Source organism: Mytilus edulis, chromosome 9 (genome assembly GCF_963676685.1).
Source record: "Mytilus edulis chromosome 9, xbMytEdul2.2, whole genome shotgun sequence".
Taxonomy (NCBI): domain Eukaryota; kingdom Metazoa; phylum Mollusca; class Bivalvia; order Mytilida; family Mytilidae; genus Mytilus; species Mytilus edulis.
In genome coordinates, this window is record NC_092352.1 from 57463524 (window position 1) to 57486967 (window position 23444).

Sequence of the window (23444 nt, forward strand, 5' to 3'; positions counted from 1 at the left end):
TTTTTTATATAGATTAGACCGTTGGTTTTCCCGTTTGAATGGTTTTATTCTAGTATTTTGTAGTGGCCTTTTATAGCATGCTGTTCGGTGTGAGCCATGGTGCCGTGTTAAAGACCGTACTCTGACTATAATTTTTACTTTTAAAAATTCTGACTTGGATGGAGAGTTGTCTTATTGGCACTCATACCACATCTTCTTATATCTAGTAATAAAGTTTGGTATGTCTTATATTTTACATACGACGATTTATTTGTATGAAGGTGCATTTCACTGAAACCTCAGTCATTTTTATGTTGCATTATTTATGATAGGCATTGAGAGATAGTTGTCTCATTGGCAATCATACCACATCTTCTTTTTTATATTGAGTGAGGACCAATTATCAGGTACACTAAATATAAAATTTCAATCCTGGTATCTATGATGAGATTATTTTAATTGAATTATTTGGTTTAGTGTTGGGAAAATATAAGAAGATATGGTATGAGTGCCAATGAAACAACTTTTCATCCAAGTCACAATATTCTGTCATCTCTTTCATCTAACAATGCGATACATCATAGTATTTAACTTCTCTTTGAATTGATGACTGTATTGTGTGTTGCTATACACACAATTGCTACTTGTATAAAAAAAAAAGTCGAAGAAACTAAATACTGATCATCTGTATTTCTTCCACTTTTTGTTTTAAATGCATCTGACCAAGGTTATTCCAGAAGTACTTGTCATGTGCACTTACTAGCATACCTTTAAATAAAAGGTTTTGTTTTCCTGTTATTTTTTTGTCGCTACAATACAGTCTATGCCTACGCGTTAAGACTGAATAGGAAAAGTTAACAACAGGTAAGTTATATAAGAAACATACCTTTCTGAGTCTAAAATGCATAATGATGGTTTTATCAATGATTGACTATGGAAAAATTAGTAAATTTTTTTTTGTCTTATGGTTTATATATATATAGAGAGAGAGACTCTACCACTGTATCGAGTGTGATATGATATTCATCCACTCAAGACAGTTTCATTTATAAAAATTTAAAACTAAACTGTCGAAAGTTGATAATTATCGTTTTGCACAAGATTTGTTGATGCAATCTGTTTCTCTTATGATTTTTAAACTATATGTAGACAAACGCAATAATTTTTTTCGATCTGCAAAAAGATGTATTCTTTTTATGTGACGTAGTCATGCATGGTCTCCTTATTTCAGGAAGTCACAAAAGGAAGTTTAGAGCAAGAACATTTGACGTCATAATCGAATTTAAATCAATGAGTAACTGAGATCAATCTAACAACACATAAAATAAATAGTAAACAAGACACAACATAGAAAACTAAAAGCTAAGTAACTCGAACCTCAAAAACTTGGATGATCTCAGTTATACTTTTGGGTACTTTTTTCTCTTTTGTGTTAATTTGTTTTGTAAGAGTCGATGTTTGATACACAAATAATAGTCTCTGTTTGTTTTATAAATTCTATTAAGATTCAGACGGGTTTTTAATACATATTTTTCAAATTTTATCCATTGAAATTGATTTAACTCAGAAAAATCCTTGACACCGTTAATAATCAGACAGTGTTACATACCATCAAAGATGAACTTGGAGAATTTCTCAGAAGACATAATGGAGATAAATGAAGTCATTAAAATTAGCAGTTACATTTTTCTCTAGACAAACAGATAACAAATCGCTTTAGTGTAATGTAGTTTGTGATGTTTCTTTGATACAATTATGCTTTATTGTAAGTGAGGCAATCTCCTTAATAAAACCTGTTTTAGTTTATTTGTTAACGTATATGTTTTTTTATTAAATAAACATATGGGTGCCTATCTTTACACAACGACTATTGCTTCTGATTAGGAAATGTCATATGATCATAGGGTTGATAATTATTGCACTGAAATAAATTTGTCAACATTAAGATGTATTGTCTAGTTTTCCTAAAGAATCTATCTGTTTCTGACTATCATATGTAACCTTGGTGTACACATTGACAGAGGTGGTAAGATTTATTTGACACAATTACTCTTCGACAAAGTTTTCTTAAAGAATCTGTCTGTTTCTGACTATCATATGTAACCTTGGTGTACACATTGACAGAGGTGGTAAGATTTTTTTGACACAATTACTCTTCGACAAGAAGATGACGTAATATTTCCCATTGTGAACCTTCCCATTTTATGTCAAGCACGTGGAGTATTTATCACTTAATTGTTTTAATTTACTTTAAACAACAAGGAGGTTATCGAAAGAACGGTATTAAATATTATATACCTATATGGAGTTATTTTCTTTCAGAACGACAGGTCATTCTTTTTCAGAATCAACCCGGACGATATCATGTTTCATTGAAATATGCTCAAAGGCATAAAATAATGACCTGTGTGAGGTCATTATTTTCCTTGATAAACATGCAATCTTTCTTCAAAACTTAATTCGTCTAATAGTTTTTTGTTGCCGATTTGGAAATTTATTTTTTAAAGTTCAATCGATGATAGGTGTAAAAGAAACCGTCATTGTAGTCCTGCATTTTAATTTTAGAAACAAATAACGTGAAGTACGTGAAGTTTTGTTAATTTATCGCTACAATAAAGAAACGTTATCATATATGTCAGATAAATTTTAATGTAGACTTTCATGAAATAAATCCAGATTTAATATATTCGTGTGTAAGATTTTGAAAATCTTATTCAGTCAAAATGAATAGGTTGATTGATTTTTCGTTGCTTGCTTAACGTCCAGTGGAAAATATTTCATGCATGTTCAGAACGATACACACTGAATAGGAAATCATACTGTGACCTACATGTATTTATATTCGTCTTCGTGTCAGTTCTTAACTTTTTAAAATTTATGTATACCTTTTACTTTATCAAATGATCAACAAATAAGATAATCTTATATTCTATTGAATAACATTAACGTAACTCACGTAAGGGTCGGGTGCGGACTGGGGGTATATAATTATATCCTGATTAAAATTGTATTGCTATTTAAAATACAATCTTTCTGAATTTTTCATTCGAATCAAGTAAAATTGATAAAAAAAAAATAACCACTTTTCAGAGATAGAAAAAACATAACAAATAGAAAAAAAAACATACCCATCCCCCTTTTCTATAAGCTAAGTGGTACAATGAATTACTTACAATGTGTCTTGTATTTGTCATACACCGTTATCGGATGGTAACAATACATTTGTGTCTTACCTCATGCAGTTACAGTAATATTTTTATTGTGTATGGATCATAATTTTTAAAAGGTTTATATCTAAATTATTTAGTGAGTTTTATTTCACATTCTAAATGAGCCGCAGGGCGTATTAAAACCTGAACGCATTAGAAAGGAATATCCCACTTAAGTGTTGTCGGTAAAATAGGATACTAAATTTTACAAATCTTGATAAAATTAATATTTTTTTACGGTATATAAGTCAGATAATGCATATTTTAAGGTTTTTCTTGTCGTAGAACACACCTCGGGGTGTTCTACGACAAGAAAAACCTTAAAATATGCATTATCTATAACATAAACTTTAAAAGAGGGCCGAAAGATATCAGAGGCAGAGTCAAACTCATAGATCGAAAAATAAACTCACAGAGCCATGGCTAAAAAAGACAGACAAATAACAGTACACAAGACACAACATGGAAAAACTAAAGACTGAGCAACACCAATCTCACCAAAAACTAGGGGGTGATCTTTTAAAAATGCTCTGGAAGAAGGGTAATCAGATCCTACTCCATAAATGGGACCTGTCATGTTACTAATGTTATTTCTAAGTTATTTATTACACATTTTACAAACGCTATACGCATCCTAGGTTTACCATTTTTTACATTTGAAGATTCCTGTACCAAATCAGGAATATGACAGTTCTTTTTAGATTAGATTTTCCTCTGAGTTCAGTATTTTTGTGATTTTACTTTTTACCATGATAGCAAAATGTATTTCTCACATATTAGCACGGATATCTGTTTTAACTGACTATCACATTCTCCGTATGTGGTCTCGATCATAATATTTCAGTAATAACGACTTAGCATCTGCTGTTAATGTGTTAGTGCTACACGACTGAAACTACATGAATGTTTACCCTTTATGAACATTAGATTGTACACCTTGTATTTGGTTTGGGTTTCGTGTTCTTCAATGTAATGTTTTGTAGATTGTTGTTCGCCTTGGCGAATGTTTTAGAACTAATTATTTTTTATAAGATTTAATAATTGTCGGTGAATTTGTTTACAGGAGAATCCATTGCAAACCTCTCTTTTTGTGTTATTGTTTTTTTTTAAGGTAACAGTAAGGAACATGGAAGCACTCCAGATGGATAAAAATATCACAACCGTTTAGAGGCAATGTATCGTAAGGTCAAGTTACGTAAATGGACGTCGTCACAGATTTCAGAAAAATTCGGCATACAGCTCTGGCTGGATGACATACAACTAAAACTAGAAAAAATAATGCATTAATCTCATTTATCATTTGAAATATTACTAAAAACAATCGGAGTAGAAATTAGAGATTTTATGATTTTATGATTTTTCTATACACATATTCAACCAGATTGAAAGACATCAATCTGTAATATTTCAGATAATAAATGAAATAAATGCATTCTTTTTTCGAATTTCAGTTGTTGTTAAACGAGCCATGGTTGTATGGAAAATTTTAGCAAAATCTGTCACAAGTCCCCATTACTGTTAATTGACCTTATCATTTAATGATAGTTAAAAGCTAAAACGTACACTGGAGTAGAGTGACTGTGTGTTAAGCGCCTGATCAGTGGATTGTAATACAACAAACACTTTCATCACAAATGACCAACAAATAGTTTCCAAATTTGTTATTGTAATTCTATCTTTTAAATTGCGTTGGCACTTTAATTTCGCCTTGACGATAACAAATAAATTCGCTTGACATTGACCTTTAAATCTCCATACATTTTCTGTATATCTCAATATTGTCAGCGTACCGTAAGAATCCGCTCTAATCACACTTCAAAACTTTCAGAATAAAATATCAACCTGCTGTTCGAAAATGTTATAGAAAAGATCAACCACAGAACGTTCTATTGTCAAACTGTCAGCATCAGTTCTAAGATAGCACTGTATACACACGGTTGTGACTTCTATGATAATTTTAAGGGAAGAAGTGTCTAAATCTTTTCTATGATAGTATTAATAGATTTTGTGTAAACAGATGCAGAAGTTGATAGTATTCAGCTAAAATTTTCTCTGTTATGCATATCTTGTTCCAAATGTCTCCATGTCTGTAATTAGTTTTGATAAAATATATCGTGTGTATACGATCATTATAACCAATTAGACAGGACACATAATCTATATTGTTTTCGTATTTATTATTAAACATAACATGCATGTTTTGAATGGTTTTACACTAGTAATAATATTTTTGGAGCCTTTTTTAGCTTGCTGTTTGTTGTGAGCCAATGCTCCTTGCTGACGACCGTACTTTGACCAATAATGGTTTATTTTACAAATTGTGCATATCTATCATAGACATGTTGTTTGTTTCACTATGTAAACAACGGTTCGTAAACTTACGAAACGAACACTTATAATCATCATGCTCAATTGAAAGACCAACTACATCCCCTCACCAACCAGGCCTGCTTTTACATTTTTCAGCAGTAATACAGTTTCTGTTCCGTTGTTTGGCGTTTACATGGCTTTATTAGCAAGTTACTCCTGCACATGTTCATATTTACGAAGTTAATAAACAATATTGCATTCCTTTTGTGTATTAATTGTTTACTTTCGTCGTTTTTGTCAGTTTGTTTTTATTTTATGATACGTTATATCCTTTTGGTGTCTTTCGTCTCTCTTTTATACATAAACAACTCCAACAGAGTTGAGAGAAAGAACGAATAAAATAAAAATCGACACTACATAAGAGGTTTGATCACCATTACGAAAACGTTGACAGAAACGAAATATCGGTGTCTCAACTCATTAGCGACATGTGTCCGCAGTCTTATTTCTATAACTACCAGTAAAGGTGTCTTATATTCAATTTTACCGATTTCGTCCTCCTACAGATTGAGAAAATGGTTCTAAGTTATAATTTGAAGGACAGATGATGCATGCATAGCAGGAGATTCTAAACCATTCGACGCACCTGGTATAGCTCCTCTTGGAGTTTAAGGTTGTTTGATTGTCATGTTGGCGGATTTTTGTCAGATTTTTGGAATCCTCTGGTTTTATGCATTTAAATGCCCTAACAATATTTGCCCATTGACATAATTATAAACCATCTAGAAAAGTCTTTTAAAATCTTTGTTTTTATTTAATAGTTTTTTAGAATATAAACTTATCAAGGATACAGCTATGGAAAATCAAGAGACAGGATATTTTCCCGCCAAAATTTCCATGGCTTTGTATCTCGAAAACAAGCACATTGGTTTAAACGTGTTTTCCAGCTTTATAATGGTATTTTGTTTGTAAAAACGGTAAAAACGGTAATGTCAAGTTAACGATGACATTAACGCAACATAAAAATAAATGAAGCAATTTACTGGTTACTATCTTAGACAAAGGAGTTGGTTTGGTGACGACCGATTTTGCCCACAAAAAGTCAGTTATTGTGGTAAATAGATATTTGGATTTCTTTCAAAGTTTCAAAAGTTGTGTGCGCGTTTACTGTTGTTTTTTTTTTTGTTGGGGGGGGGGGGGATATCCCATATCCCCCAAAAAAGTGTAATCCTTTCAATTCATTGCTCTTAATGAAAGTCCTATATACCAGATTTTGATATGTTATATGTTTTGCCTCAAATATCCCATATATCCATTCAACATCATCTATAAAAGCGCAAATTAACCTCCCATATCCCTATCTATCCTATACCACGCGGTAGCTGTGGGTAACCGTGGCTTCCTATTTAAATATATAGGTCATGGCATGGATCAGAGTTTTGATCTTCGGCAATATATGAATGGGAATTATTTTTTTTAATTCCAGCAGCACGACGGAAGTAACCCCACCCTTTCCCCCTTGGCCTAAACAAGCCTCATTTATTATAAGATAACTGCTAGTTTTGAGTCCTTTTTTGTTTATATTCAGGTATTTGTCAAGAAATTTTGAAAAAAGAGAATTTGGGGGATGCTATTATCTGTTTATACTTAAATTGTGCGCGAAATGAACAAACGTTTTCATTTCAACAGTACTGAAATAATTTCATATGTGTCATTTTGGGGCCTTTAATTACCGACTATGCGATGTGGGTTTGCTCATTGTTAGAGGCCGCATGGTGACCAATCTTTGTTAGTGTTGTGTCATTTGGTCTCTTGTTGAGAGTAATCTCATTTGGCAATCATACCACATCTTTTATTTTACAATTATTCAATAATTTGACTCGCGCGTTTCGCCCGACAATTTCTGTAATATCTCAGAACTTCCTTTAAATCGTCATCTCCTCTTATTCCAATATTTTTGAACATTCCAAGTCCCAGGAGTTTTTTTGTATTTTGACATAGTATGTGTTTTCCCATTTCCAAATTTCCTGAAGATTGTCCCCCCTTCCAATTTAATGATATACTAGTATGTAGCTATTTATCATATATGCCCAAAAAGAAATGTCATAAGATACTGGAATTTTTTTCCTGATTTATTCATCACTAATTTTTCATCATATGCTATATGAATGATAGAAAAAAGAAAGATTTACCATTGTTGAGTATATATGCTTCATGCTACATCTAACAACTAGGAGAAACTGTATGCTCCTATTTATGGATATTTGTTATGGCATTTGTAAATTTATAAGGCATGCTAGCCTAGATGTTTATTCTTTCTTCATATTAGGAAACATCAATATCTAGTCTTAAGGATGTTCGCTTGTAATGTTCTGTGATTTTTGTTAGATTTTTGGAATCCTCTGGTTTTATCCATTTGAATGCTTTAAAAACTTTGGCAATTGATCCCAATTTTCTTCTTTTACATGTATAATTATAAGCCATCTGTAAAAGTCCTTCTATTTTTTAATAGTTTTTGAGCACTTAAACTTGTCAATGATAAAGCTAAGAAAAAGATTTAAAGAGTGAAACATTTTCCTGCCAAAATTTCTCGAAAACAAGCACATTGACCTATTTGTTCTAATTATTTTTTGTATTGCTCTTTTTGGTTCCTTTGATTACCCCCTTTCAATATATACTAGCGTTATGAACGTATTGTTATTGTGAAACTGTGTAGCGAACCTCCTTATGGTATTTATGTACTTTTCATATGCCGTTTAGAAATATTAAACAATGTACTAGATTCGTGTGCACTAATTATCAAGTGATTTTTTTTTATAAATGGACCGTTTTAACCGTAATCTAGTTAATTGAGTTTAGACATGGAACTGATTGCTTTGGAAATATTTCTTAATGTGCACTATCATGGTTCTCAGTTTACCATTTTAAGACCTATGCCTTACTAATGAAGAGGTTCAACCAAAATCAGATAATGTATTTATTTGGATGTTGAACTGATAAAGAAATTTAACAGACTGAATTAATTTGAAGCGAATCATTTTACATGTTTTAACAAGATTGAATTTATTTTGAATAATTTAAACAGAACTTGTAAACTTTCTCATTGTTTTCTTGTTAAGACATTTTAGAAAATGTGTTGACAATTTACAAAAAAATTAACAATGTTGTTAACAAAATTGATTAATAATTAAATGGAAAAGTGCATTTATTTTCCATTTACATTATGCATTTGTATTTGAGTTTGTCGTCAGTTGAACGATCTTGAAAAAAATCTTCCTTTTCAAGCTTTTGTCTTATTCTGAGAAAGTTGTCGCTGGTATGATTTTCAAACAATGACTTATGTTTTAAAGGAGGAATAGTTTTGTGTATTCAATAGCAGTATAAGATGACTTTTCTCTTCACGTTTGATTTACGATAACGTTTATGCAATAGCGTTATTAACTGTCATCATGTTACGAAATGACATAGATAATAGTACATGTAACGTAATGACACTGATTACAGTACATTTAACGTAATGACACAGATATCAATACACTGGGTTTAAACCACCATTGTCTACATAAGAAAATGCCTCTACCAAATCAGGAATATGACAATTGTTATTCAATGGTTTGCTATGTTTGGACTTTTGTTTTAGCCATTTGATTAGGGACTTTCCATTTTGATTTTTCCTCGGAGTTCAGTATTTCGTAATTTACTTTTTTTGTCAAGTTATAACATGGGTTACAATATATTTTACATAAAGATAAAGAATAGATTACATTACATTGTATGTTAAGAAATAGATTACCCTTATTTCACGTAATAAATTAGACTAACATGTGAAAATACATTTAATGCATTGACATATATTTTGCAACATAACATTAAACATAATGTCACAAAGATTACTATTTAGAACTTTATGAAATAGATTGTATCCGCGGACCTTATTAAAAAACATATACACAATAAAACATTTTACGTAATACGAATGACTCGGGTACGAATATATTTGACGTTCTGACTTTAGATTACAATACAAATGAAACAAAACCAAATAAATGTTCAGAAACTTTATTATGAACCAATATAAGGGAGCTACCATTTGATTTTTATGGGGGGACTAGGATGAAAAATGTTGGCCTGCATTTTTTTTGCTGTAATCTCTGTCCTGCCTTTTTATTTTTCACTCTGTTCGGTCCTGCCTTTTTTTTTAGTTTATCCTGACTTTTTTTAACCTATATCGTCCTGACTTTTTTTTTTTGCAAGTGTCTCATCCTGCCTTTTTTTTTACTCAAAACTCCTGTCCTGCCTATTTTTTTCAAATTTCATCCTAGCCCCCCCCCCCCCCCCCCCACCCCACCCCACCGATAAAAATCAAATGGTAGCTCCCTAGGTTTGCATTGGATTTGAGCATGTAATGGCAACACAAATCGTTCCACGAAGTGTTGCTTGAACGGCTATGAGTATCAACCCTAGCAACGTGAGTAAAGGTTTTCCAAATGAAAAGTGTTTACCTTAATTCATAATTTTAAGTGTTTAGTTTTGTAGTTGTTGTGTGTCGTCTTGTTGTTTTTAATTTCAAACGACCATGTAACTTGGATAGAGAGTTGTCACATTGGCACTCATACCACATCTTCCTATATCTATATATGAGGTTGTCAATTATTCTTTTAATTTATTATAAACAAATAAAATGAATATCATAATAGAAATATGAAAAGAAAAGTATCATAAAGTATTGAAATTGTTTGAATGTTTATATTATGCCTGTGCATACGTGATGAAATATTGCTGTTCTTTTGTCATAAGTTTCTTTTCACAACGCTCTTGAACATGTTAAAACAGTGAATGCTTTCAAGTTGTTAATATTTACTAAAGCTCTAACTTACCATGTGGATTTGAGTTCTTCTTTAGAAATGTGAATGGTGTTTTGCTGATTTAAAAGAAGGTACAATAGTATGTTTTATATCAATTGTCCTTAATGAAAAACTTTAGTAATTTCAATCATACCATCTCCATTTAATTTTTAGCACCTAGTGTTGGCATATCTTATTAGTTAATAGTTTTTGTTATCAATTGAATTCTTACATAATGTTTGAAACAAGATTATTGATATGCATTATAATTTCCCAATGCAAATAACAGTGTTTGTTTTTCTTTTCATTTAAAATATTATTTATCATAAAATAACTTTAACAAATACATAGAAACAAAATGAATGATAAATTAAAAAGTAAAAGATAAGTCGAAGCATTTTTTTCTAGTTGTCGAATTGAAATTGACCAACATGAACTTTCTTGTCTTTATGATTGTTCCAGTTTTAGTTTCTGTCTTTTTGACGTTTATCTGATTTCCGTTTTGTTTTTATTTTTTATTTGTTTTCTCCTACTTGCGTTTAATTTAAGAAGTGTCCCGTTCTTATAATGTCATTGAAATCAAGTACAAAGGTTGTTTGGTAAGATTTCCGATGAATGTCTGATTCGAATATAGTGTTAAATATCTACTTTTATATGTTGTGTACTATTATTTGTGTTTGTCTTTTTTTCTTTTTTAGCCATGGCGTCATCAGTTTTTTTTATCTATGAGTTTGAATGTCCCTATGATATTTTTCGCCCCTCTTTTATACAACAAATGATCGAAGTTCGCCTCAAAGAGAAGCCTTTAAAAGCGTATGCATTGCTTTTAAAGCCAAACAAATAAGAGACATCATTTATATTTTAAGTCAACACAAAGCATACACGCTTTTTGCACATTTATTGAGGCAACTTTACTTACATAAATAAATAGAAATCTATATTTTATTATTCAAATATGAATCTTTGAGTTTTTAATCAGTCAATTCGTGTACCGTTTGTTTCTAGGAGGATCAGAACACATTGTGCCAACCAAGAACAAATATTAATCATATGACTATAACTAGAATTCAATTTGAACAAGTAAATCATATTAAACATGCATGTGAAGAACTCACATGACAATTGAAGAATTTCTATTATTGACCTCGTTTTGATTTTTTTTGAAAGATTAATACCTGTAAATGATAGTAGAAAACGCCATATTGCAAGACACTATTGACGTGGGTTTGTAATCCATATTTGCTGGCACTTTGTTTACACGACCTGACATTTTGTTTGTTTTTGAATGATTTAATATCATAGTTCATAATTACTTCCAGTGTTTTTTGATTTACGATCTAAAAAAAAAAAGGCGTGACGCAAGAGACGAGGTATTTGTGTTATAACTACAAACTTAATTGATCCCTCCCAATGATTGCCTTTTAGTTTAATACACATCTATCACAGAGGTGCTAGGTCAAGAATACTTCATCTGTACTGTTTACAACATTGTGCAATCGTTTTATTTTAAGTGAGAATGTCATGTAATAAAAATTAAAGATACAAGGCTTCAAGTTGTGTACGCCAGACACGCGTTTAGTTTTAAAAAAAGACTCCCAATCGAAAATATAGAAACGATCAAATTAATTACGAATTTTTAGTTAAAGAAGAAAGGGAAACCAAAATTCCAGAAGGTTTTGTCAAGTATAGTTATATTGATATATTCTTGGGGTTGAATATCTTTTGCCTTTCAAGAAATTTTAACTTAGTAATCAGTTATGACAAAAATATGAATAAAGCCATTGCAGACAATGTTTGAAAAGACGTTTACCTTAAGCATACAATTTCGAACATGAAAGCTCCATAAAAGATTTTATACAGCAATATGATAAACATGACAGCACAACACGATCTTATACAACGCGTAGATCAAACTGTATAGAATTTTAATGCAAAAAAACAAAAGACACATTCCATCTAGCTTCAAAATATCGTGGCATCTATGATGAGTTTATTTAGCGTCACACATGGTTCTTGAAGAAACAGTTGTTTTTAAAAAAAAATCTCAAAAATACTAAACTCAGAGAAAAATCAAATCGGAAAGTCCCTAATCACATGGCAAAATCAAATGACAAAACACACCAAAAACGAATGGACAAGAACTGTCATATTCCTGACTTTTTAAAGGCATTTTCAAATGTAGAAAATGTTGGATTAACCCTGTTTAATAGCGCTAAACCTCTCACTTTTTACGACAGTCTAATCCAATTCAGTTATATTTACAATGGTGCGTGAACTAAACAGACATAATAAATAAAATAGTCAAAATATGGGTACAGCAGTCATCATCGTGGTACAATTTAAAAAGAAACAACTTCGCGTGTCTGACGTCAGAAAATTTATACGTCACATATTTTTGTCGTTCAATGTTTATACAAACAATTTTTAAATTTCACATGTGCAATGTTAGCATATAGGGTTAAAAAATCAAAAGTATGTAAGAATTAATTTCAGAAATAGACCAAGATTTAAAATAGTCCAAAAGTTCTAAAGAAATTATTAGAATCCACAAATGGTTCATTTCACTACGTGATAAAAGAATTTTGACGTTTGTGGTTCCACTTATTTTCTAATTTATAATAGAAATATAACATAATGACATATTATAGAACAATAACATACTAATAAGATCTTTTAAAGTAGAGTCACGTTATAAGAACCAACGAAACACAAAAAGTCGCATATACAAAACGCACCAGCAAAAATGAAAGAAAACAGCAACACATTGTACATAAGGACCGAGCCACGTTAAATGGATATCACAGAAAACAACCCAACAGTAAAAGTAATATTGATAATAGAACAAAGACAAATGAAAAAGCAATATAACACGTTGTTAAGATGATAAACAACGTCAGTACACTAAATCTATATATCAAGTACATCATGTATTAGTTGTGAAGTTGATACGGAATATTTATCAACAAGGTCTTGTTACCTTCCGATGAACTTTTTTTAGAAAAACGACGAGACGTTCTTTGACATACTCCTGGTTCATCAACTTTCTGCTCAGACACTGACGACGTTTAAAAAGGTCTGAGTAGGAGTTGCAATCTCTTGAATATCGAATCAGTTGGGAAACGTATATCCCATATGCAGTTAAAGTTGGTATATTGCTACTGAGGTGGGGGAAATTTAAAATTTCAAAATTAAAATCGTCTCGTTTGTCATAGATTCTAGTACTGAGATGACTGTGTAAGTCTATTCAATGTAGAAAAAAAATGAACATTCAATCTTACGTTAAAAGCTTATTGACTTTTTAAAAAAATACCACAGAAAAAAAATACCTTCATCAATAAGGCTCTAAAATGAAAATAAAAAGGACAATTCGTAAATTGTTTGGATACATACATGATATTACCGTAAAATGGCAAACAAAACTTTCGTTAAGTTCTTGCAAGAATATTAACTCACCAAAAATAAAACTCTATGATAACTATGAAATGTAATTACAAAAAATATAAGAATTAAATATTTAAAAGTTTCTAAAGTTCTAATTGATAAAAAATATTTTTTCATTGAAATCCGAGGTCTCACTGAATACACGCAAACATGGGACTAACTTATAAACATACACTTCTTTACAAGGTGTCAACGGGACATCAGATTCAAGGATAGGAAAAATTATAATAGGAAAGAAAATTCATAAGAAAATAGGTATCATTCAACAGTTATTTAGAATATATTGAAAACAGGATTGAAGTATATATTAAACATAGTTATTGACCTGCAAGTGTTATCACATCAGAACTAACTGCGTCACAGTGTCATTTTGTATAATTGTTCAAAAACGCCAACTCAAATTGCATTGCAACATTTGTGAATACTGGAAATACAATTATACTTGACAATTCACAAAATGGAGCGTATTGCTTTTATAGTTATTATTGAGAAAACTGAGTACGGACCTATTGCACTACCTACAGCCACGTTCGAAATGCAACAATCAATGTTGATTACTCAATTAACTAAAAAAAATACTAAAACTTTCTTTGTCAATTTTCTTAATTTCAAATGCACCGGTTAATGCATCTCCCACTCATCTTAAGCCATTAAGACGCTTCAAAGTATGGTGTATTATGCTGATTGACGAAATAACGCTTTAAACAAATTACTGATAATTTCACGCTTCAAGGCAAACATAGAAGTAAAATCCAATTGAAGACCATGTGTAAAGAAAGAGATCAGGCACATCAACAACTTCGGTTAAGCTATATACATGTAATTTTAAAATCGTGTTCAGTAACATATCGGAATATGTAATGAAACTATGTTTTATTTAAAAAACAATGTCAAAAATAATATTTGTCATGAAAACTGAGACAAAAAGACTTGTTACAAAGTGTCTTTTCTTGGTTGCTATTGTAGAAATAAGGGAGTACTGATTTAAGTTTAACTCGCTCATAAATCTGTTAATGTCATCTCTTTTTTTTGTTTTGTTAAAGCACACCTTTTTTTAAATATCTACGAAGAAAACATGTTGAGAATTCCACGTCAGGACTTCTAAAGAAACAAATAGATGGAAATAGAACAAATGCTATTATCTCGTTTTAATTTTTTTGGATTTTTCATTTTGGGGCATTCTATAGCTTACTATGCGAATTGTGTGTTGCTCTTTGTTGAAGGTCGAACGGTTACCTATAGTTGATTACTTCTACGTCATTTCATCTCTGTTGGAAAGATGTCCTATTGGCAATCATTCCACATATCTTATTTTTTATTTTGTTATTGTAGAAAGTTTAACGGGTCGCTTATATTTGACTTCCTGTTATCTATTTTATTAGAAGTTCCCTTTCACACCTTTTTATTATTCACCTAATTGGTTTTAGGGAGTTTTTCATCGCCACACGCTAACGTATTGTTGGCCTATTTGGAATCCTCGTCTTTGGTTGTCTTTAGTTATAGATTTATGTTTGGAATTCAAATGATTACTGCTTTGATTTTTTCAATTGAATTTATCTACAGCTGTTTTAAACTCGGGGGTGTTACTATTAATCTACTATTATTTATCTTAAAATCATTTTCTTATATATTTTTTTGCGTGTTTTCGGTTGTTGTTTCATTAGTATATACCTGAAGAATAACATTATTTGTATTCAATTTATCCTGTTTTTTTATTAAATAATATCAAATTGCAATTAAAAGTGTAGACCTGACTGGAAGTTTTCTCAGATTAAATTGTCATGGTTCTACTAAGACCAATTGGCAATCGAGGCTCCTGCTTTAAATGTATACATATAAAATACAGATCTCTGATTCATTGTACAGTTTTTCTTATCTCAAACACGAAGAAGTTTGAAATCTTTGTAAAAATAAAACATTCATTCATTGTTTTTACATAAATAAGGCCGTTAGTTTTCTCGTTTGAATTGTTTTACATTGTCTTATCGGGGCCTATTATAGCTGACTATGTGCGGAATGGGCTTTGCTCATTGTTGAAAGCCGTACGGTGACCTATAGTCAAAATTTCTGTGTCATTTTGGTCTTTTAATGGATAGTTGTCTCATTGGCAATCATACCACATCTTCTTTTTTATTTTCACTGCGCGACACGTTCAGAGTTGAAAACCTAAGATATAAACGTACTGGAAGTTAACCAATATATTGTAGCAAATGCTCATGTAACATTATCACATTGGAATACCGCAATAAATATTGTGGAATCATTTAACATGTTTAATGTACAATCAATAAAACTTTATTCAATATTCGAGTGTTTTGATTTGTTAGTTTCAGAGTCTGGAGGCGATAATCATACTCAAAACCTGCCCCAATAAATAAATCGCCTTAAAGACTCATTTTTAGCTCACCTGGTCCAAAGGGCCAATTGAGCTTTTCTCATCACTTTGCGTCCGTCGTCCGGCGTCGTCCGGCGTCGTCCGGCGTCGTCTGTTAACTTTTACAAAAATCTTCTCCTCTGAAACTACTGGGCCAAATTAAACCAAACTTGGCCACAATCATCATTGGGGTATCTAGTTTTAAAAATGTGTGGCGTAACCCGGCCAACCAACCAAGATGGCCGCCATGGCTGAAAATAGAACATAGGGGTAAAATGCAGTTTTTGGCTTATAACTCAAAAACCAAAGCATTTAGAGCAAATCTGACATGGAATAAAAATTGTATATCAGGTCAAAATCTATCTGCCCTCAAATTTTCAGATGAATCGGACAACCCGTTGTTGGGTTGCTGCCCCTGAATTGATAATTTTAAGGAAACTTTGCTGTTTTTGGTTATTATCTTGAATATTATTATAGAAAGAGATAAACTGTAAACTGCAATAATGTTCAGCAAAGTACGATTTACAAATAAGTCAACATGACCGAAATGGTCAATTGACCACTTTAGGAGTTATTGTCCTTTAAAGTCCATTTTTAACCATTTTTCGAAAATCTTAGTAATCTTTTACAAAAATCTTCTCCTCTGAAACTACTGGGCCAAGTTTATTATAGATATACAAACACATCACCATCACCAAAAACACAATTTTGTCATGAATCCATCTGCGTCCTTTGTTTAATATTCACATAGACCAAGGTGAGCGACACAGGCTCTTTAGAGCCTCTAGTTGTGATATGTTACAATGTTTTGTAGAAGAAAAGTGTGAAAATATAAGAGAACTCCCTGACATTATCAGATTAAACTATTATTTATCAATTGTTTTTTTCGATCTGAATCAAGCAGAATGTAACCTGGAATTCAATCACATATTTTTTTAATATAAGACAGTTTATATGTTTGATTGTTAAACAAGTTGACTAAACAACAATTAGTTCTTGGTTTTGGTTATAAAAAAACTGTTATTAACATAGTTACACGTTACATCTACTGAGTGAGTATCAGGTTAATAAATCTTCGATGTAAATTAATGTTCTATTTTTGAATTGGACTGCCCGAACAGCACAAACTAATTATATCGAGCAGATGATCATAAAGTTGATGACTCTTCTGTACTTGCAATTGCTCTGTGATGTATTTACTCCACGTATAGTTGTGATAATAAATGTCTTACAAGTGGGAGGTGTGATTATCATATGAAGAGTTTTCCCTCGAAAGAGGACATTAATTTTTCAATCAACATTCAACTTTATTACATTTGATTTTTTTAATAATCATTAGTATTTATAGTAAAATTTGATCGAAAATTAAAATAACATCACCTTGTTGAAATTAGTTCAGATAAATAATTTGGCAGTGAGCATGCGTTTAATTTAGTTAAACATAGCAGAATACTCATCATTACTTTCTTGTTTTGTAGTTATAATGTAGTATTTCCCCCGAGGATGTTTAGCATGGATAGACGTCATGCCATTTTTAAATGACGCCATGCCCTTTTTTAGTTTTAATAAATGATGCCATGCCCTTTTTTCACTTCTTTGGATGACGCCATTGTCTCGAAAATGCCCTAAATAGAAGCCTTTTCAAAAATAACGTTTCAAAATTTTATGCCTTTGGCATTTCCGGTAAAAATTGTTACCTGATTGTGTAACACTCTAATTAACTGACAATGAGATAACTTTAAATACCTTGCCTTTGGCAGTTGTATCACCTCTGTTAATGATTGTTCACTGCTAATTAAAGGATTAAAGATAATTAAACAAATACTAGATATTTAATGCAGAATGAAAATGTCCACTTATTATCCATTTGTTTATTTATATAGGCATAAATTATAAAATTAAAATGAATTGTGAAACAATCTTAAAGGTATACATAGTTTCGACTACATTGATAAACAAATGTTTTGTTTCTTAACCCTGAGTATGAATTTATAAGAAATTCGTATTGGAACATAAAAGAAGATTGCACCATGCACTTCCTGTTTTAGGTCTTGAATTTATAATCCTCCTTAATATATACGAGCACTTAGCAAATGCTTTTATTTGTAACAAAGATGGAGTTAAAAAGTAACTGTTAATACCTTCTGCAATGTATGCAATGTATTATTGCATCAATATATCATCTCCTGATAAACCTGTTATATTTTTAAAACTCCTTACTTAGGAGCACTTTGGTGTGCACTTGAAAAAGATCTTTTTTTGTAACAATTTAAATGAGACTTAATAACTTCCAACCAACATCTAGAACATGTACAATAATTTCGTATTAAGGTTAGAATAAGGTTAAAATACAGTGTATGCTCCACATAGTGATTATTGAACTGGTTACCTGTTACTTCTTTTGTTTTCTGCAGGATACTGTAGATGCCCTTTTGTTAATTTTTCATACACTCTAGGTGCTCTTTTTATTAATTTTTGCGCTCTCTAGATGCCCTGTTTCAATTAAGTTACCATGCCCTTTTTGTGTAATAGGGGAAACACTATAATGGCAATTATTTTAAACACCCATGAGGTCCATACGATCACTGTAAATTATTACAGACAGCAAATCGCGCATTGAAGGCTTAAAACATTATAATAATGGTAATAACGTTTGTTTTTACAAATTTACATTATATTGTACATTGTCCTCAATTGCTTTGTAGTTGGTTCTCGGCTGACTGTTTCACTTTATTGAGCGTAAAGCAGCGTTAAATACAAGCGGACTACTGTCCATGTCAGGAAGTGCAAATGTCTGTTTTGTCGTTCAGTTATTGGATTATCTTTTGTTAGTTTATCGAATCAGAAACATTTTATTGACGTTTCGAGGTTTTAAATGTCATTGTCGAATATTCACCTTAAATCTCTTTGAAATTAACTATTTTCATAAAACCTTGAAGGAAAAGATGGGACTACAAGAAAATGTTTGTATTTAGAACTGTTGCAAATAAACGCCTCCAAGCTAAAAATTAAATTTACCGAATAAAACAATACAACAAAATAATACGCTTATTAAAATTCTTTTGAAGTCGACGACCGATGAAGCCTGACTGAGTGATTTTTGTGAGACATTACAGAAACTCAGAATCTTCCAATAACGCTCAGGGTTTATCTGGAATGTCTAAACATGTTTAACCCCGCCGCATTTTTGCGCCTGTCCCAAGTCAGGAGCCTCTGGCCTTTGTTAGTCTTGTATTATTTTAATTTTAGTTTCTTGTGTACATTTGGAAATTAGTATGGCGTTCATTATCACTGGACTAGTATATATTTGTTTAGGGGCCAGCTGAAGGACGCCTCCGGGTGCGGGAATTTCTCGCTACATTGAAGACCTGTTGGTGACCTTCTGCTGTTGTTTTTTATTTGGTCGGGTTGTTGTCTCTTTGACACATTCCCCATTTCCATTTTCAATTTTACTTTGTATGCAAAATTGTTCATATTATTTTCACATTTCAACTTGGTGTATTCTCGGATTGTTACCTTGAAAAAGCTTTTCATGTAGCAACATACTTGCGGAGTGTCCTTATACAAGTTTATCAAGCCAATTGATGTTTGGTAAGTATTTGTCATCATTCGCAACTGACAAATAAAGATGATCTGCATAAACCACTAGACCTCGTGTATGGTGTGTTACAACACTATATGAGGCATACAAGCAAATTGGTCACTCAACTAGCGCTATTTAAATTTTTCATAACATAGTTTACCAAATGGTCTATTCCGTTGACCACAGTTCGGGCGAGGTGACAAATATGTAACAGATGGATAGGTTAAATTCACGAAGATGGGACGAAATGTCCGGTAATTTCGATGTAAGTCCTGTATTACCATCGGCTGTCCGATAGAAATGTGGGTCGTTCAGTTGTCACATATAAGATATTTAACATAAAATCATATTGGAATGACTGCATGTTAAGTATGATTCATCCACCGTTACTAATGACAAACCATTATATTATGATTTGTGAATCTTTTAAGTTTGAACTTAGATATTACCAATGTAATTTCAACTGATCGGGTGGAGCTTATGTTTTAATTTGCATACATACAGTCTATTTGAAGATGTGTGTGATAAGGATGATTGCCGTTATAAGTATTATTGAATTCTAATCACTTATCAGGGTCACCAAACGCATATACAAAAGAACTGAGCGTATGATATGGAACGAATAACTGGACACTTCATTGATGAGATTATCCCAAAATTCCTGTCTGTAGATGGACTGCTTTTAAGTAAGCGAACTATTTAAACCCCGCCCAGTCAAGTGAAATAAATCTAGTAAAACTATTAGTCAAACACTAATATCTATAAATTTGATCAACTGTTTAATTCGTCAAATATTGTAATATTAGAAAAACTAAGTAAATGTATCAAAGTTATAAATGTGAAAGTCAGTCCTCCAAGTTTATTTCATTGCATTGTTCACACATGCTTGTAATAATTGTACCTTACAGTTATATTTATGTATAATTTCTATATCTATGTATTTGTAGTTTTATGAGAAATATAGTATTCGTATCCGTATTCGACAAAACGACCTGATCTCCAAGGTTTCAATGTAATCAATGTATATTCCGCCATACATCACGAATTGTGGCACACTCGTTGATAAAGCCAACGAGTGAAGGTATAACTTGACTGACGACAGCTATATTTCTTAGTCTTTCTGGTCAAGTGGTCTAAGTTGTTGGACTCAGTACAGTCGGAAATGTACAAAATTACATTGTCAAATTCTTGGGTGGCATTTCAGATGATGTTCATGTATGTGTAATTTATGGTACATGTTAGTCTTGTTTGCCCATTAGTATGATTGAGAATGTCAGCCGTTAAACTTTTTAGATTTATAATTGTGTAACTGTTTTTAGGAGTTTGACATTGTTAACGACCCAAACAATTATGATCATAGCGATATCGACAGTGATGACAACCAATCCATAAAATATGAAAAAAAGTTTTTTTTATGAATATATGCAAAACATGTGATGAAAATGAAGGAAAAGACTTGAAAAGTGAGCTTATCGAATATTTTTTTTTATTGTAGTTAATTTTAAACGAAATTACAGTTGACTAACTCACGTACATTTGGTAGTTTTTTAAATGCTGTATTATTTTAAATCGTATGCTTATATTTTCCATGTTTGACAAACGTCTATGGACAAAAATAGCTTTAAAAATATCCTATTGACCTATATTTGCGTTGTTGGGTTGAGTAAGGACTTAATTAGGATCTCTTTGAAATCACTAACTACTAGTATTTTACCATAAAAATGTCGATTAAATCTACAAACTATTCCATATTTAAGGACACACAAGATACCAAAGAAACTCCAGACGAGACTAAAACATTAATATAGACTTTGCAGTCCAAAAGAAGCATTTTCATTTTATTTTCAGCTAGGCAACTCAGAACATGCAGAATGCGTAATGTTTTTTAACATCGGTGTTCAGAAATAATGCCGAGATCAAATTGGTCGTTGTTTTTATTAAAAATTCGCAAGACTTACGGGTGTTTACTATTTCCTAAGATTACTTGTGAAAACTTTTGTTGCTGCTAACAATCAATATCAATGCATTAATTTTTAATAAATTTTCGAATTTTAAAAATGATATTTACACACTTAAAAATCAAACGACTTTTAAAATCATGTCAATTTTAATCAATCTTTTAATCATACAGACATGTAAACAAGAACACATCGATCTGTTATGACGTTTTAACGAGACAATTTAACACTTGTGAATAAAAGACATCAAATCAAATTTAAATAAAGTCAAACGAAACGAATGAAATTACATCGAACGAAAAGAACAAAAGAAAAGAGACCGACATATAAGTTTTCAATAACATACTCTCCTCATATAAAATATGCTGGAACGATAGGGACAATGGAGTCTAATTATATATAATTCTTATATGATTTGAATATTAGAGAATACATTAATATGATTGGCGACAGGACTTCCAGTAGTTGTTATTGAAGTTGTTTATTTTTCAATAGAAATCTAATAATAAACATAATTTGTTGAATGCCAATGCTGAATAAGAGCTTTTTTAGTTTGTTATTTTCCCGATTGAAAACTTCAAGAAGAACCAATTTTTGCGTTAACCAGCAAATGTATTCATGCGCCAGGCCAATTCATTGTCACAAATATGCAAATAGCGTGTGCTAAAAGTTTACGAGGGAGCAATAATAATTCCTTATATTCAATTCGAAAGAATTATGAAGATTAAACCCCTTTTTAAATGAATGTATTGATGTATAAACTAGACAAAGTCATTCACAAATATATCATAAAAGTCCTCCATTTTTGTTTGTTTATGAGTGAATTGGTCGAGTTTATACAAAAAATAAATTCCTTTAAAAAGGCGATTTATTATATAATCAAAAGGACCAGAGAGTATAAAAAAGAAGCATTTTAAACATTTAGTTTTAGACCGACTTCACAAAATGCATAATTTTCTAATACCAGTATTTTTTATTGAAATGCTCATTTGGACTAACCAAATGACTATGATGGTATCTTAACATTTGCAAATAGGATATTCCTAAGTAAGAAATGAGACTTGCAATTAATATAACCTCACCTTATTGAGCATATATCAGCGTTAAAAACAAGTGGATTACATTTCATGTAAGCAAGTTCAAAAGTTTGTTTCGCCATTTAGATATATGACTATCCTTATTTGTTATTTTATTTAATCAGAAAACATGTTATTGACGTAGAGACTCGTAATGTAACTCGAATGCAAATATTTGAGAAACTGTACAAGAGGTCATTTTAATATTTCAAGATGACTTATTCCTGGATTGTTAATTTAAGAAAGCTATGAAAAAGGGACGAAAGATACCAAAGGGACAGTCAAACTCATAAATCTAAAACAAACTGACAACGCCATGGCTAAAAATGAAAAAGACAAACAGAAAAACAATAGTACACATGACACAACATAGAAAACTAAAGAATAAACAACACGAACCCCACCAAAAACTAGGGGTGATCTCAGGTGCTCCGGAAGGGTAAGCAGATCCTGCTCCACATGTGGCACCCGTCGTGTTGCTTATGTGATTACAAATCCGGTAAATAGTCTAATTCGGTAGGTCACATTCATGAAAGGGAAGGGGATTGTAGTTTCGACGTAAAGAACATATCCGATATCATTTGTGAAACGGTTATTCCATAACGGTCAACCAACTCGTGATGGCGTCCGTAAAATTTACGAAGGGATGATTTCAACTTCACCATTTGGA